Source organism: Symphalangus syndactylus, chromosome 11 (genome assembly GCF_028878055.3).
Source record: "Symphalangus syndactylus isolate Jambi chromosome 11, NHGRI_mSymSyn1-v2.1_pri, whole genome shotgun sequence".
Taxonomy (NCBI): Eukaryota; Metazoa; Chordata; class Mammalia; order Primates; family Hylobatidae; genus Symphalangus; species Symphalangus syndactylus.
This window is the reverse complement of record NC_072433.2, coordinates 69,144,911-69,163,921: the sequence shown is the minus strand read 5'-3', so window position 1 is coordinate 69,163,921 and position 19,011 is coordinate 69,144,911. Positions and strand designations below refer to the sequence as shown.

At 38.2% G+C, this 19,011-nt stretch overlaps 1 protein-coding gene across 28 annotated transcripts in view; it reads left to right on the top strand.

Annotated features, from left to right (window-relative positions):
* Positions 1-19,011, top strand: part of SSBP2 (single stranded DNA binding protein 2) — a 325,064-nt gene that overhangs the window by 140,724 nt on the left and 165,329 nt on the right. The window lies entirely within an intron of this gene.

Genomic DNA, 19,011 nt, shown 5'->3' with positions numbered 1-19,011 from the left:
ATGCATAGAAACCTATAAAGTTTTAAAAATAATTATATTTATAAATTGATGTGTAGAAACCTATAACATTTTTAAAAGAATTATATCAGTGGAGCCAAGATGGCCAAATAGGAACAGGTCCGGTCTACAGCTCCCAGCGTGAGTGACGCAGAAGACGGGTGATTTCTGCATTTCCATCTGAGGTACTGGGTTCATCTCACTAGGGAGTGCCAGACAGTGGGCACAGGACGGTGGGTGCAGCGCACCGTGCACAAGCCAAAGCAGGGCAAGGCATTGCCTCACTCGGGAAGCGCAAGGGGTCAGGGTGTTCCCTTTTCTAGTCAAAGATAGGGGTGACAGAAGGCACCTGGAAAATCGGGTCACTCCCACCCTAATACTGCGCTTTTCCTACTGGCCTAAAAAATGGCACACCAAGAGATTATATCCCGCACCTGGCTCGGAGGGTCCTACCCCCGTGGAGTCTCGCTGATTGATAGCACAGCAGTCTGAGATCAAACTGCAAGAGGGCAGCAAGGCTGGGAGAGGGGCGCCTGTCATTGCCGAGGCGTGAGTAGGTAAACAAAGCAGCCAGGGAGCTCGAACTGGGTGGAGCCCACCACAGCTCAAGGAGGCCTGCCTGCCTCTGTAGGCTCCACCTCTGGGGGCAGAGCACAGACAAACAAAAAGACAGCAGTAACCTCTGCAGACTTAAATGTCCCTGTCTGACAGCTTTGAAGAGAGTAGTGGTTCTCCCAGCACACAGCTGGAGATCTGAGAACAGGCAGACTGCCTCCTCAAGTGGGTCCCTGACCCCCGAGCAGCCTAACTGGGAGGCACCCCCCAGTAGGGGCAGACTGACACCTCGCACGGCAAGGTACTCCTCTGAGACAAAACTTCCAGAGGAACGATCAGGCAGCAGCATTCGCGGTTCACGAAAATCCGCTGTTCTGCAGCCACCACTGCTGATACTCAGGCAAACGGTCTGGAGTGGACCTCTAGTGAACTCCAACAGACCTGCAGCTGAGGGTCCTATCTGTTATAAGGAAAACTAACAAACAGAAAGAACATCCACACCAAAAACCCATCTGTACATCACCATCATCAAAGACCAAAAGTAGATAAAACCACAAAGATAGGGAAAAAACAGAGCAGAAAAACTGGAAACTCTAAAAAGCAGAGTGCCTCTCCTCCTCCAAAGGAACGCAGTTCCTCACCAGCAACGGAACAAAGCTGGACGGAGAATGACTTTGACAAGTTGAGAGAAGAAGGCTTCAGACGATCAAACTACTCCGAGCTACAGGAGGAAATTTAAACCAATGGAAAAGAAGTTAAAAACTTTGAAAAAGAATTAGACGAATGGATAACTAGAATAACCAATACAGAGAAGTGCTTAAAGGAGCTGATGGAGCTGAAAGACAAGGCTCGAGAACTACGTGAAGAATGCAAAAGCCTCAGGAGCCGATGCGATCAACTGGAAGAAAGGGTATCAGTGACGAAAGATGAAATGAATGAAATGAAGCGAGAAGGGAAGTTTAGAAAAGGGAAGTTTAGAGAAAAAAGAATAAAAAGAAATGAACAAATCCTCCAAAAAATATGGAACTATGTGAAAAGACCAAACCTACATCTGACTGGTGTACCTGAAAGTGATGGGGAGAATGGAACCAAGTTGGAAAACACTCTGCAGGATATTATCCAGGAGAACTGCCCCAATCAAGCAAGGCAGGCCAACATTCAGATTCAGGAAATACAGAGAACGCCACAAAGATACTCCTCGAGAAGAGCAACTCCAAGACACATAATTGTCAGATTCACCAAAGTTGAAATGAAGGAAAAAACGTTAAGAGCAGCCAGAGAGAAAGGTCGGGTTACCCACAAAGGGAAGCCCATCAGACTAACAGCAGATCTCTCGGCAGAAACTCTACAAGCCAGAAGAGAGTAAGGGCCAATATTCAACATTCTTAAAGAAAAGAATTTTCAACCCAGAATTTCATATCCAGCCAAACTAAGCTTCATAAGTGAAGGAGAAATAAAATACTTTACAGACCAGCAAATGCTGAGAGATTCTGTCACCACCAGGCCTGCCCTAAAAGAGCTCCTGAAGGAAGCACTAAACATGGAAAGGAACAACCGGTACCAGCCACTGCAAAAACATGCCAAATTGTAAAGACCATCGAGGCTAGGAAGAAACTGCATCAACTAACGAGCAAAATAACCAGCTAACATCATAATGACAGGATCAAATTCACACATAACAATATTAACTTTAAATGTAAATGGACTAAATGCTCCAATTAAAAGACACAGACTGGCAAATTGGATAAAGAGTCAAGACCCATCAGTGTGCTGTATTCAGGAAATCCATCTCACATGCAGAGACACACATAGGCTCGAAATAAAGGGATGGAGGAAGATCTACCAAGCAAATGGAAAACAAAGGCAGGGATTGCAATCCTAGTCTCTGATAAAACAGACTTTAAATCAACAAAGACCAAAAGAGACAAAGAAGGCCATTACATAATGGTAAAGGGATCAATTCAACAAGAAGAGCTAACTATCCTAAATATATATGCACCCAAATACAGGAGCACCCAGATTCATAAAGCAAGTCCTGAGTGACCTACAAAGAGACTTAGACTCCCACACAGTAATAATGGGAGACTTTAACACCCCACTGTCAACATTAGACAGATCAACGAGACAGAAAATTAACAAAGATACCCAGGAATTGAACTCAGCTCTGCACCAAGCAGACCTAATAGACATCTACAGAACTCTCCACCCCAAATCAACAGAATGTACATTTTTTTCAGCACCACACCACACCTTTTCCAAAATTGACCACATAGTTGGAAGTAAAGCTCTCCTCAGCAAATGTAAAAGAACAGAAATTATAACAAACTGTCTCTCAGACCACAGTGCAATCAAACAAGAACTCAGCATTAAGAAACTCACTCAAAACCACTCAACTACATGGAAACTGAACAACCTGCTCCTGAATGACTACTGGGTACATAATGAAATGAAGGCAGAAATAAAGATTTTCTTTGAAACCAACGAGAACAAAGACACAACATACCAGAATCTCTGGGACACATTCAAAGCAGTGTGTAGACGGAAATTTATAGCACTAAATGCCCACAAGAGAAAGCAGGAAAGATCCAAAATTGACCCCCTAACATCACAATTAAAAGAAATAGAAAAGCAAGAGCAAACACATTCAATAGCTAGCAGAAAGCAAGAAATAACTAAAATCAGAGCAGAACTGAAGGAAATAGAGACACAAAAAACCCTTCAAAAAATTAATGAATCCAGGAGCTGGTTTTTTGAAAAGATCAGCAAAATTGATGGACCGCTAGCAAGACTAATAAAGAAGAAAAGAGAGAAGAATCAAACAGATGCAATAAAAAACGAAAAAGGGGATATCACCACCGATCCCACAGAAATACAAACTACCATCAGAGAATACTACAAACACCTCTACGCAAATAAACTAGAAAATCTAGAAGAAATGGATAAATTCCTCAACACATACACCCTCCCAAAACTAAACCAGGAAGAAGTTGAATCTCTGAATAGACCAATAACAGGCTCTGAAGTTGAGGCAATAATTAATAGCCTACCAACCAAAAAAAGTCCAGGACCAGGTGGATTCACAGCCGAATTCTACCAGAGGTACAAGGAGGAGCTGGTACCATTCCTTCTGAAACTATTCCAATCAACAGAAAAAGAGGGAATCCCCCTAACTCATTTTATGAGGCCAGCATCATCTTGTTACCAAAGCCTGGCAGAGACACAACAAAAAAAAGAGAATTTTAGACCAATATCCCTGATGAACATCAACTGCAAAAATCCTCAATAAAATACTGGCAAACTGAATCCAGCAGCACATCAAAAAGCTCATCCACCATGATCAAGTGGACTTCATCCCTGGGATGCAAGGCTGGTTCAACATATGCAAATCAATAAACATAATCCAGCATATAAACAGAATCAACGACAAAAACCACATGATTATCTCAATAGATGCAGAAAAGGCCTTTGACAAAATTCAACAGCCCTTCATGCTAAAAACTCTCAATAAATTAGGTATGATGGGACGTATCTCAAAATAATAAGAGCTATTTATGACAAACCCACAGCCAATATCATACTGAATGGGCAAAAACTGGAAGCATTCCCTTTGAAAACTGGCACAAGACAGGGATGCCCTCTCTCACCACTCCTATTCAACACAGTGTTGGAAGTTCTGGCCAGGGCAATCAGGCAGGAGAAAGAAATAAAGGGTATTCAATTAGGAAAAGAGGAAGTCAAATTGTCCCTGTTTGCAGATGACATGATTGTATATTTAGAAAACTCCATTGTCTCAGCCCAAAATCTCCTTAAGCTGATTAGCAACTTCAGCAAAGTCTCAAGATACAAAATCAATGTGCAAAAATCACAAGCATTCTTATACACCAATAACAGACAGAGAGCCAAATCATGAGTGAACTCCCATTCACAATTGCTTCAAAGAGAATAAAATACCTAGGAATCCAACTTACAAGGGATGTGAAGGACCTCTTCAAGGAGAACTACAAACCACTGCTCAATGAAATAAAAGAGGATACAAACAAATGGAAGAACATTCCATGCTCATGGGTTGGAAGAATCAATATTGTGAAAATGGCCATACTGCCCAAGGTAATTTATAGATTCAATGCCATCCCCATCAAGCTACCAATGACTTTCTTCACAGAATTGGAAAAAACTAAAGTTCATATGGAACCAAAAAAGAGTCCGCATCGCCAAGTCAATCCTAAGCCAAAAGAACAAAGCTGGAGGCATCACGCTACCTGACTTCAAACTATACTACAAGGCTACAGTAACCAAAACAGCATGGTACTGGTACCAAAACAGAGATATAGATCAATGGAACAGAACAGAGCCCTCAGAAATAATGTGGCATATCTACAACTATCTGATCTTTGACAAATCTGACAAAAACAAGAAATGGGGAAAGGATTCCCTATTTAATAAATGGTGCTGGGAAAACTGGCTAGCCATATGTAGAAAGCTGAAACTGGATCCCTTCCTTACACCTTATACAAAAATTAATCCAAGATGGATTAAAGACTTAAATGTTAGATCTAAAACCTTAAAAACCCTAGAAGAAAACCTAGGCAATACCATTCAGGACATAGGCATGGACAAGGACTTCATGTCTAAAACACCAAAAGCAATGGCAACAAAAGCCAAAATTGACAAATGGGATCTAATTAAACTAAAGAGCTTCTGCACAGCAAAAGAAACTACTATCAGAGTGAACAGGCAACCTACAAAATGGGAGAAAATTTTCGCAGCCTCCTCATCTGACAAAGGGCTAATATCCAGAATCTGCAATGAACTCAAACAAATTTACAAGAAAAAAAGAAACAACCCCATCAAAAAGTGGGCGAAGGACATGAACAGTCACTTCTCAAAAGAAGACATTTATGCAGCCAAAAAACACATGCAAAAATGCTCATCATCACTGGCCATCAGAGAAATGCAAATCAAAACCACAATGAGATACCATCTCACACCAGTTAGAATGGCCATCATTAAAAAGTCAGGAAACAACAGGTGCTGGAGAGGATGTGGAGAAGTAGGAACACTTTTACACTGTTGGTGGGATTGTAAACTAGTTCAACCATTGTGGAAGTCAGTGTGGCGATTCCTCAGGGATCTAGAACTACAAATACTATTTGACCCAGCCATCCCATTACTGGGTATATACCCAAAGGACTATAAATCATGCTGCTATAAAGACACATGCACATGTATGTTTACTGCGGCACTATTCACAATAGCAAAGACTTGGAACCAACCCAAATGTCCAACAACGATAGACTGGATTAAGAAAATGTGGCACATATACACCATGGAATACTATGCAGCCATAAAAAATGATGAGTTCGTGTCCTTTGTAGGGACATGGATGAAACTGGAAACCATCATTCTCAGTAAGCTATCACAAGGACAAAAAACCAAACACCGCATGTTCTCACTCGTAGGTGGGAATTGAACAATGAGAACACATGGACACAGGAAGGGGAACATCACACTCTGGGGACTGTTGTGAGGTGGGGGGAGGGGGGAGGGATAGCATGAGGAGATATACCTAATGCTAAATGACGAGTTAATGGGTGCAGCACACCAACATGGCACATGGATACATACGTAACAAACCTGCACATTGTGCACATGTGCCCTAAAACTTAAAGTATAATAATAATAAAATTAAATAAATAAATAAATAAATAAATAAAAGAATTATATCAGTCTGGACTAAGAGGGACCAAGACAACACAAATTGAAAAGAGGCTCTTGGATCCCTGAACTTCTGTAGGCAGAAAACAAGCTGAGAAACTCAGTGGCAAACATGAGCTACTTTTTTTATGGAAAAAGAAGCGTGACTCAGATGGAGGAAACAAGAGGCTAGCAAGCAGGGCCCAGAACATAGAGAGGTACTTTGACTGAGTAGGACTGGGCTCTGTTCAAGGTACTGGTTACATGTGTCCTTCTGGATATCGGAATTATTATAAACTGGTAACATTGACATGCTTCCTATCTCCTCCTAGGCACCAGCCACCTTTTTGAAAGGGAGTATCTGTTGCAATTATCTTGTCCCTGAATAACTAGGTGTTTTGGATATGTGGGAGGCAGATAATTTGTCTCTTTAGTTCACAGGTCTTCAGATTGAGAGGAATGGTACTTCACGTGCAGTACCCAAGAACTTCATTTGCATCTTAACCTGATTTAGGTGATTAGATCCTGGGCTTTGAACTAATGGTGTAATTAGGAAGATGCTTTGGTGATTATGGGGACGGGGGTGAGTATATTTTATATTGGGATGGTTGTGAATTATTGTGGTCACAGAGCAAATTCTGCCGGATTGACATGTTTTATTAAACGTTTTAGTTTGAGATAATTGTAGATTCACATGCAATTGTGAGAAATAATACAGAGAGATCTCATGTACCTTTTCCCTAGTTCCCCCAATGGTAAAATATTGCAAAACTCCAGTATAATAACTGTACCAGAATATTGACCTTGATATAATCTACTGATCTTACTCACTTTTTCCCAGTTTTACTTGTACTTATGTGTGTGTATTTAGTTTTATGTGATTTTTATCATATGTGTAGGTTTATAAATCCACTGCCTGAGTCAAGATACAGAACCACAAGGATCCTCCTGTTGCTTTTATATTCACAGCCGCCTTACCAACTTGTTCCTAACCCCTACCTGATTGATTTTTATTACAGTGTTAGCTCACATTATAAATGTAGATACACTTAGAAAAGATGGAATGTATGTTATGTACAGAAATGCGTTACTAAATTGAGTCATGGAAATTACCAACAAAGCCTTCCATTTAGAGATATATAATGGTTGACTTTTCCAAATTGAGAATTTATGTGTTAATAAACAACTAGTATACTGGTAAAAACTAATTAAGCTTACTATTTTTCGCTGCTGTTCCGGATGGTTTAAAACACCGATATAAGTACTTCATGTCAATTACACTATTGGGTAATAGTGTAATGCCTTTTGCTTTCATATATAAGAGTATACCCTAAATGATGAAATTTTTATTCTGTATCGTTTAGCATATTCAGTCAAAGGTAACCAACTCTGAAAAGTTATAAAGAAGGCATTTCTAAAGGAAAGAATTGCCTTTCTGTATTACTTGCATATTTATTCTACTCTATTATTTTGTTGCTATAGTAAGAAAAATAGGTAAAAATCACTTGCAAGGAATTTAGTGTTTTTCCTTTAGATGGTTTTTATTTTAAAATTTTTGTTATCAAATTATTTCTGGCTTCTCCTTCCCTTTTTTCATTTATCTTAGGTATTCAGTTCTTTACATTTTTTTCCTGTGATTCTGAATTATTTATCACAACTCCAGAATTATTATGGAACATTAGTATGAATTTTCTTTTTTCTTTTTTTTTTTTTTTTTGAGACAGAGTCTTGCTTTGTTGCCCAGGCTAGAATGCAGTGGCATGATCTCGGCTCACTGCAACCTCCACCTTCTGGGTTCAAGTGATTCTTCTGCCTCAGCCTCCTGGGTTAGCTGGAACTACAGACACGTGCCACCACACCCAGCTAATTTTTGTATTTTTAGTAGAGACAGGGTTTTACCATATTAGCCAGGCTGGTCTCAAACTCCTGACCGCATGATCCGCCCACCTCAGCCTCCCAAAGTGCTGGCAGGCGTGAGCCACCACACCCGGCCTGATTTTCTAACTAAAATGTGTGTAGGATCTTTAGCTTTGTAAAGCTTTAGGTGTTGTGTGCATTATTTGTGATCTACATGTAGAAATATCTAAAAATTATTATTACATGTTATGTATCTTATTTCTAGCATTTAATCTACATCTTCTGTTACATTTAACAAGGCAGTTAGACCATCTTAATCACCCTCTTTTAAAAATTTGCTTTTTCTTTAATTAAAAAAATAACATTTATTGGCATTGCCAGGCACAAGACTAGGTGTCAAAGAGACAGAAATAAAACAGAGTCCAGACTTTAAGAAGACTCTAATAAGGGAGACAAGGCAACAGATAATTACAATAAAATGTGCCCTAACAGAAAAACACAGCATATTATGGAAACATTTGTTGAGGGTGAATGTTAAATTTAGCCTGCAGAGGTGAAGGAAGGCTTCCAGGAGGAGCTTAGGAGGAGTTCAGAATTTGTTGAGCTTCATGAATGCAGAAAAATTGAGGCCTCATTCCCCTCTGCGTCTGCGCTACCTGCTATAATGGCCAGAATATAGTGGGCCCTCGATACATATTTAATGATTATTGAAAAAGCGAAGATGTTAGAGCTGAATTTTGAAGGAAGGTTTTGGAGTCAGTTGAGTGAAAGAACACTGTTTTAGACAGAGGGAACAGCGTGTGCAAAGGCACGTGTCCTTGGTAAAATCCCTTCCTGAGCCTGAGACCCTCAGACTTTACCAAGGACAATCAATCTCAATCAGTTTCTCCCTCTTTCTCTCTAGGATCAGCGGACTGTGATTACTGTCTGTTGTTTCCAAGCAAATTGCTGCAAGGAATTCTGTGGCTCCTCCCAGAAGCTAGATAATAAAACATAGAGTATTTTTTTAAATCTCTGTGAAAAGGCTCCCTTGGGCTAAAAATATTGCTTGTTTCTTTTGTTAAAAATATTTTTATCAGAGAATAGGGGAAAAATAGAAACTTGCTCTTTTCAGAGCTGAAGAGCCTAAGAATGATATAATTGGATTCACCATTGACTCTTAATTAATGATATGTGAGTATTGTGATTGGTTAACATCCTTAGCTTACAATTTCTTGCCTGGGAAAAAAAGAGGTTGGGTATTCGTCATCCTTCCCAGTGGTCCCACTGGCAGAGACTCAGTTTTAGTTATCAGGTAGTCCTTTTGTTATACATCCCCAAATGCCAATTCCGCTGTGGGGTTCAGGGCCCTTAGATAATTTAAGACTGTTACTCTTCCCAGAATTATAAAGGCATTGATGGTAATACTAGGTTATTGCTTCATACTGCACTAAAGAATAAAGGCAGAGTCAGATTTTTTGCATTTTTCACAGGAGAGGAATTAGTTTTTTTAAATTAAGAATGAAAGTAGGGTCTAGCCCAGAGGGAAGCATATCTGGGTTTGGTAAATCATAAACCATTATAGAATGAAGACTAAGTATGCCATTTTAAGGGTTTTCTTGCTGCTTGACATGGCTAGAACAAAAGGTCTAAGGGAGAATGCTGTGAGATAAGACTGGATGAACAGGCAGAGCCTGGATCAGAGAGGATTTGAGGACCCAATTAAGAAGTTTTGATTTTCCTTCAGGGCAAATGGGAACAGATAGGGATTTTGACTTCACAGAGGGAGCAACATGATCAGATTTGTGCTTTATAAAAATCCACTCCAGTATCAATAAGAAGGTTGGGTTGGAGGAAGCAAAACTAGAGGTAAAGATGTGTGTAGACCATTGTTCTACTTTACATTTGCATAACGAATTATCCCCAAACAGTAATGATATAATCATTTATTGTGCTTATGGGTTCTTTGGTGCAGATATTCAGATGGGGTGTAGTAGAGAAGGCTTGTCTCTTCTCCATGATATTTGATTCTTCTATATTTCTTCTGCATTTTTGAAAGGTGCTTTCCCTGAATATAGAATTCTCAGTTAGCTTTTTTGTTTATTTTAGTATTTCAAAGGTATCACTCCATTGTGTTCTGTATGGCAAATTTTATGAGAAGTTTGTGGTAATTCCTATCATTGTTCCTCTGTATGTAATATGTCTTTTTGAAAAATTTTTCTGACTATCAAGATTTTCTTTTTGTCTTGGGGGATTTTAATATGAAATATCTTGGTGTGATTTTGTTCCCTGCTTGATATTTTCTGAGTAAGTTGGATCCGTGGTTTATCATCTTTTATTAATTTTGGAAAATTCTCAGCTATTATGTCTTAAAGTATTTTTTCTGTCCTTTCTTTTGTTGTTGTTGTTTATATTATGTTAGGCCGTTTGCTATTGTCCTATAACTCTTGGATGATCTGTTCTCTTTCTTAATTCCCACTTTTTTTCCTCTGTGTTTCAGTTTGAGTACTTTTTATCAACCTATTTCCAGGGTCACTGATGTTTTCCTCACTGTGTTGAGTTTACTAATGAGTTTGTCAAAGATAGTCTTCATCTTTATTACTGTATTTTTTATTTCTATCATTTCATTTTATTTTCTTTCACAGTTTCTCTCTGTGGAAGTTTCCCATTTTTTCATGCTTGTGGTCCACCTTTTCTATTAGAATCTTTAATGTATTAGTCATAAATATTTTAAGCTTCCTATCTGATAGTTCCAATAACTTTGTCATATCAGTGTTTATATGTGTTTGTTTGTCTGTTGACAGTGTGTGGTTTTTATTTCATTCTTTCTTGATATGTCTTGTACTTTTTGGTTGAAAGATTAACATCTTCTATATAGCAGTAGAACTTAGGTAAATTTTATTTATGCCTAGAAATTGGCATGCCTCCTCTTTTTCTGGTTCTTTAATGTGTGAGGAGAGCAGTTAAATTAGTCAAGAGCTGAGCTGGGCTTGGGTTTTGTTGTTGCTTTGATATCAGTGTACCACAGGTTTCAGATTTCTCTAGCATTATCTTGTGTTTAGGATGGAGGCTGGTTTGCTAGAGGGTTTTACTCAATCTGTGATCTGCCTTTGACTCCGGCTTCTTGATTTGCTTCTGAAGAGGGTCTCTTCACTGTCTTGCCCCTCTGTCTGAAGCTGAATGCATTGTTTTCTATTTGATGCTTACTAGCCTGGTAGCATAGGACACAACAGTCTCTGTTGCACTGATTCAGCCTCAGTCTTAGGCAGGGATTGTTTCCCTGGGTCTCAGGGGTGTCACATTCTTAGTAATACTGTCCTATCCCAGTGTTAGCGGACATCCTGGTTTAGAATGTTTTCCTATTTCTTCCCCAGGGCTGGAGGTTATTCTACTCTTTTCCTGCAGCTGTAATGGGTCTTAATCTATATACCTTTAGTGCTATGAGGCTTTTTGCTCTTCCTTTAGTGGTTTAAGATTTCTTTCTTCTCAGGGGAGAGGGGACCCAACGGAGCTTTGTGCTTTTCTCAAAGTAGCTATTTGTCATCTCCATGAGGGAGGCTTTCCAGTCTCTTGTCCAACAGTTTTTCTTGTGAGTACCTTGTGAGGTATGTGGAAAACAGCCTGTGAATGGATGAGCATTCCCCCTGCATTTCTGGCTCTCAGGGGTTTTGTATTCTCATGCTAGTTTCAGTTTGTTAACAATTTTAGTGGAGTTCCTACCAGTTTGTATTCAATCTAGCATCTGCTTCAGATAATCAAGTGCTCATGTCCTGTTTGTCCTTGATGAGCTCTCTGATAGAGTTAAAGAAAATATGGGTTTTTTACATAAGCTGCGTTTTTGTTGCTGTGGTAAACTTGAGGGTGATGCTGTTTCCAGCCTTCTACCTCTTACTTGGAAAGCGTTTGAACAGACTCCTCAATATATAATCATACCATTAAACTGTGTTGCATATGTTACTTACCGGGTTACACATTTGATATGAAAGGTCCACAATTCCCACTTTGGTATTCTTCCTTATAATTTCTTTTTAAATCTATGACTAGAGTCTCATAATTTTACTTTCCAACACAGCCCTCCCCACTTCAAACATCTCTAAGGTAACTTATGAGCGAGACGGTTTGAAATCATTGATGGGGAAAGGAAACTCCATTTTTCAGAAGTAGAAAAATCTAGGTCCTGGTGTGGTATGATTTGATGTATCCCCTAAAAAGTATGTGTTGGAAACTTAATCTTCAATGCAACAGTGTTGGGAGATGGGGAGGAGGTGTTTAGATCATGAGAGCTCCACCCTTATGAATGGATTAATGCTAATCATAAAGGGGGCTGTGAGTTTGATCTCTCTCTCCCTCTCTCACCCTCTTGCTTTCTCACCCATATGATGGTGTCTGCCATGTTATGTCACAGCAGGGAGGCCCTCACCAGATATAGACCCTCAATTTTGTACTTTCCAGCCTCCAGAACCATGAGCCAAAATACGTATCTTTTATTTATAAAACACTGTCTCTGGTGTTCTGTTATGGCAACACAAAGTGAACTAAGATATAGTGTTAGCTCTTCTTTTATTATTGATTCATCTAGAATAAACCACATATCTAGCTAAACCTTTTTTATTCATTTTAAAAGGACATTTTAAGACCTTTACTCATCTTATAGAGTTGCTGACTCAGATGAGATATTGTATATAAACAATTTCTGAAAAATGTAAAACTACACAAATTGTGATTTTTAAAAAAATATTTTCACTGTATACTTTGTGGGTGAAAAGAGCATTTATTTTTACCAAGATTAAGTGGAGCAGCAATAATCTGACTTCCTGTTTTTGATTTATTTAAAGAAATTTTTATTATTGGTTTTAAAGTCTCTTGGTAAGAGCTTTGTCTCTTGGTTTATCTAATTTCCAATTTGAACCTCTCATGCTGTACTTCATAGATTTCACTGTTTATCTTTTGTAGTCAGAACTGTCATATCTCAAAATATGTCTTTTAACCTTAAAGCTCTTTTACTTTATTAGTTGCCCATGTTAGTTTGATATTTTTTGAAGTCCTGACTTTTTGATAAGTGACCTTCATTTTGTTTTTGTTTGTTTCTAGTAAGTACGTTGGAAAGTTTCCAGGCAGCTTGTCATTAATTGGTTTGTTTTTTGTTTGTTTGTTTTTGAGATAGGATCTCACTCTTTTGCCCAGACTGAGTGCAGTGGCGCAATCACAGCTCACTGCAGCCTCTACCTCCTGGACTCAAGGAGTTTTTCCACCTCAGCCTCCTGAGTAGCTGAGACTACAGGCATGTGTCAACACACTCAGCTAATTTTTGTATTTTTTGTAGAGAAAGGGTTTTATCACGTTGCCCAGGCTGATCTCCAACTCCTGGGCTCAGGAGTTCCACCTGCCTCAGCCTCCCAAAGTGCTGGAATTATAGGTATGGACCACTGCACAGGCCCATTAACATTTTTAAAAAAGTCTTTCTCCAAAAAGCGTATCTCATTTATTTATAAGTTTTTGAAAATTTGGTGACTCTATAGCTGTTTCATGAGAAAGTTGAGTTTGATGAACAAGTATTTACTGAGCACTCACCCAGTTTGTGCTTAACATTCATCTAGCTCTTTTATCAAATATACATAAAGTTACCTTCCATAAGTTTCCAACCTGGTTATATAGATATATTATATATATATGGGAAATAGAAAAAAAAAGATAGTCTGAACATCTTGGCTGAATTGTCATAACCTCTGCCCCATACTGAGGCAGTATGGACTACTGGCAAGAACATATGCTTGAAAATCATAAAGACCTAGGTTCAGGTACCATCTCTACAATTTAGTAGTAACTTTGGGTAAGTTACTTTCGGAGTTTGTATCCTACGTAGAAAAATAGTATCTCCCTAGTAGAATCATTGTGATCTACATCTTTATATATAAGATAATGTATATAAAGTGTCTGGTGCATGTTATAGGATGTCAATAATTATCTTTCAGCCAGGCGTGGTGGCTCATGCCTGTAATCCCAGCACTTTGGGAGGCCCAGGATTTCGAGACCAGCCTAGGCAACATAGTGAGACCTCATCTCTACAATTTTTTTTTTAAATTAGCTAGGCATGGTGGTATACACTTGTAATCCCAGCACTTTGGGAGGCTGAAGTGGGAGAATCATTTGAGCTCCTGGAGGTTGAGACTGCAGTGAACTGTGATTGTGCCACTGCACTCCAGCCTGGGCAACAGAATGAGATCCTGTCTCAAAAAATAATATTTATCTTTCATCAGGCTTTAACAACCAAGATGTTTTGCACCAATATAGTGGCAAGCCCAGAAAATGATTGGGCTCAGTGTCTCCATCTACCATCATCTTCACAGAAATGTTAGGTTTCACATTTCTTTCCTTTCTTCTGTACCCTTTCCCTATCTTACATCTCAGTTTATTCTGTTTCAAGCATTTGTGTGTGTGTGTGTGTGTGTGTGTGTGTGTGTGTGTGTGTGTGTGTGTGTGTATGTTTTGAGACAGAGAGAGTCTAGTTCTGTTGCTTAGGCTGGAATGCAGTGGCACAACCTCAGCTCACTGCAACCTCCACTTCTTGGGCCCAGGCAGTTCCCCTGCCTCAGCCTCCCGAGTAGCTGGGATTACAGGCATATACCAACAGATCTGGCTAATTTTTGTATTTTCAGTAGAGATGAGGTTTCACCATGGACAGGTTGGTCTCAAATTCCTGGTCAAGTGATCCGCCTGCCTTGGCCTCCCAAAGTTTTGGGATTTCATGTGTGAGCCACCGTGCCCAGCCCCAAGCAGTAGTTTTTTCCCCACATGTACACACTGATATCCTATTTAACTTCTTTTCTAAATTTGGCTTAGGTGTTATGGTAAAATCTTTCTTTTTTGTTCGCCATTTTGCGTACAAAGAACCTCAAACAACCCTAATCATGAATGAGAAAATTTAATATACACTCATACTAGTTTACTTGTACGAAGGATGAAATATTCGTACATTTAATGTAAATGAGACAAAATATAGTAACAGCTTGTGTCAAGGGTCTCCAAGATCACCCTGATCCAGTGATTTGCTAGAAGGACTCACAGAACTCAGAATATAGTTATACACACTGTGATTTATTATAGTGAAACTTTATTAAGCAAAAAAAAGAAAGAACAAAGGGGAAAACTAGAGGAAAAGAAAAAAAGCTTATAAGGGAAAGTCTGGAGGAAACCAGACGCAAGCTTAGAAGAGTCCCTTCTTAGTGGAGTAACACAAGATGTACTTAATTCCTTCAGAAAATACTTGTGATAATATATGTGAAGTGTCCACTAGGGAAGGTCCCTAGAGACTGAGTGCCCAAGATTTTTACTGGGGCTGATCATGTAGGCACCCTCTACCTAGTATATACCAGAATTTTAGACTCCTAGAGGGAAGCAGGTATTTAGCATAAACCGTACTGTTTATAAAAACAGATCAGGTAGGCACAGTGAGCCACCTTTATCATTTTGTGAATGGCAGGAACTCTTCCTAAATCAAAGTTCCCCAAAGCCAGCCAAAGACCAGCCTTGCATGCAAGGTCTTTTAAGGATAGCAATCTCATGCCTCCTATATTTACCCTTTTTTTTTTTTTTTTTTTTTGGCATACTGCAGTTAGACTCTGAAGATCCTTAGAGAAAACATCCAAAAGTTCTATTTAGAATCAATACAGAACTGGAATGTTTCCTCATGTTCTGTTATGACATATGTAATAAGTTATTCTTTTCTTTTAGTTTACTTCCTTTTACTGATTGGCTTAATAATTAATATTATGAAATAATTTATTACCTTTCACTTCAAATTGTATTTCTACTATTGTTTGTTTAAAAGGTTTTTGTGAAGAAATGCAAATTAAAACCACAATGAGATATCACCTAACACCTATTAGGATGGCTGTTATCAAAAAGACAATAGATAACAAATGTTGGCAAGGATGTGGAGTAAAGGGAACCCTTGTATTGTACACTGTTGGTGAGAATGAAAATTAGTACAGTCATTATGGAAAACATTACAGAAGTTCCTTTAAAATTAAAAATAGAGCTACCATATAATCCAGAAATTCTAATTCTAGGTATATATCCAAAGGAAATGAAATCAGTGTGTCAAAGAGATATTTGCATTCCCATGTTCATTGCAGCATTATTCACAGTAACCAAGACATAGAATCAACCTACGTGTCCGTCAGTAGTTCAGTGGATAAAGAAAATGCAGGTTATTTACATAATGAAATACTATTTAGCCTTAAAAAGAAAGGAAATTCTGTCACTTGTGACAATGTGGATGAACCTGGAGGATGTTATATTAAGTGTATTAAGCCAGGCACAGAAAGACAAATACCACATGATCTCATATCTAAAAAAATGAACTCGTAGAAATGGAGAGTAGAATGGTGGTTACCAGGGGCTGGTGGGGAGGGATACTGGGGAGATGCTGGTCAAAGGATCTAAATTTTCAGTTAAACAGGAGAAGTAAGTTTAGGATATCCATTGTACAGCATAATGACTATAGTTAATAATAATGTATACTTGAAAATTGCTAAGAAAGTAGATTTTAAGTGTTCTTAACACCAAAATAATAAATATGTGAGGAAATAGATATGTTAATTAGCTTGATTCAGCCATTCCATAGTGTATACATTTATCAGAATATGCTGTAAACCACACATATATATATATATATGTACAATTTTTGTCAATTGCAGATTTTTTTAATACCTTTGTACCACAGGCTGGAAATGTGACAACATTTTATAACATGCTTCCTTATGTAAAATTTCAAGTTTCAAACAACTAATTTGCAAATGAGATTTTAGAATAAGACCTAGATTTAGCTTATATTTTATATCTAGGATTATCTTAAATTCAGTATGCAGAGAAGGAAGAAATGAGAATAGATTGAATTCACTTGGGAACGCTTTCAGGAGGAGACTGGAATTAAACTGAAGATAGGTAGTATAAGGAGAGGTAGAAAAAAAGGACAAAGGATATGCCAGAGACACGGAATAATGTGACTAAGGGAGGATTGAGTATGGGGTGGGTTGGTGGGGAGAAATAATTGTACGTTATTACTCTGAAGCAAATATAAACTCACAATCACTTTTTTTCACCAGTATTGTTGAGACTCAGATTCCTGACCCATATATTTTCTGCTTTTGTGGATTCTAAAACTATTTATAGTATAGGAAGACCTACTTTTCTTACGTAATAGTTTATGTGAAATATAAGTATTATGTATTTCTCTTTTATTATTTCTTTATTTTAAACTACTTAACTCATAGAGTTGTTATGAAGACTAAGTGAGAAAATATATGTTAATTTTTTATATGACAGCATTATATGCTATACAGAAGTATTTAAGGCCATGATTTAAAAAATTACAGCTGTGTCATCCTAGTGAATTAGATTAGGCATATACTTAACATAATTTTTATCTTGTGTAGAATTTCTGCACATAGAAATATTATGTATCTTCCTCAGTTTGCTCTTATCTATTCTTCTGCTACCTTACTTAATATTCATAGGAGAGAGTCCTCTTGTTGCTAAACATTATAGTTCTTCTATTTGATAGTTTAGACTTCTAGCATTTATATCCGTGCTGGGCTTGGTTTTCCTGTTTCCTTCATATCACATAGGATGCTTGTTTGGCCTTTGTTTCCTGTGTTTTCCTCTAGCATACCACTGAACAATTTGGAGAGCAACTTTTATAAGAATGAATCTGCTGTATTTTGTTCTCTTGCAACATTTTTGAAGGTTAAAATAGAATTTAAAAGGTTGCCAGATTCAGGATAGCAAAGCTTTATAAATTATTTCTTTGTACTGATAAGAGTTAAAAATTATGAATGCCTAGTGCTTAGCCTAAAGGAGCCTAGCATATTGTAAGTATGCATGAGTATTTGCTTTAATGTGAAAAATTATATATATTCTGTAGTTCTTTCAAATATAATGTGTATTACTAGGACTATTAAAAATTCAGCTAAAGTATAATTATCTGATAATAGAATGAATTCTTGGAAAACATCTAGACGAAGCTTTAAAAATTTTAGGCCAAATATTTAAATATTTCACTGATCACTATAAAAAAAACCTACCTACTTATTAACGAATAGCTCTATAACTGGCTAATTTATTGTCTTCTCTCCAGATTTATGATGTGTGTAGAAACACCTTTAAAGCTTGTTAAGTAACACAGATCAATGTTATACTTTCTAACTATATAATTCACCTGTATCAAACTAGTTTGTGAATATAGAAACTGTTGTAATATAGTCATTGTATTTTAAAAATTCAATAACAGCACTGTTACGTTTAACATCTAGGGTATCAACACTAGTTGGAAAACTGCATTTGATGAAGGTAGATTTGAAATAGGCTAGAAAATAATTATGGATGCACCTTTCTGGAATGACATTGGCATTTGATAGGTAAACATGAACGAAAATTTCATCTCTGTTTAAAAGCGAAGAAGCTGTTCATTAGAAATAGCTTCTATATATGTCACCAATGATCTAAAATATTGTAGTTGGGCAGCTAGTGGGTCAACAATGGAAAGACATATTTTGATGGGAAATGTGTCTCAATGGCTACTTTTTTTTTTTTTTTTTTTTGAGACGGTATCTCGCTCTGTCGCCCAGGCTGGAGTGCAGTGGCGCAATCTCGGCTCACTGCAAGCTCTGCCTCCCAGGTTCATGCCATTCTCCTGCCTCAGCCTCTCCAGTAGCTGGGACTACAGGCGCCTGCCACCACGCCCAGCTATTTTTTTTGCATTTTTATTAGAGACGAGGTTTCACCGTGTTAGCCAGGATGGTCTCAATCTCCTGACCTCGTGATCTGCCTGCCTCGGCCTCCCAAAGTGCTAGAATTACAAGCGTGAGCCACCGTGCCCAGCCTCAATGGCTACTCTTGAAAATGAAGAAGAGGCATACATGTGGGTGG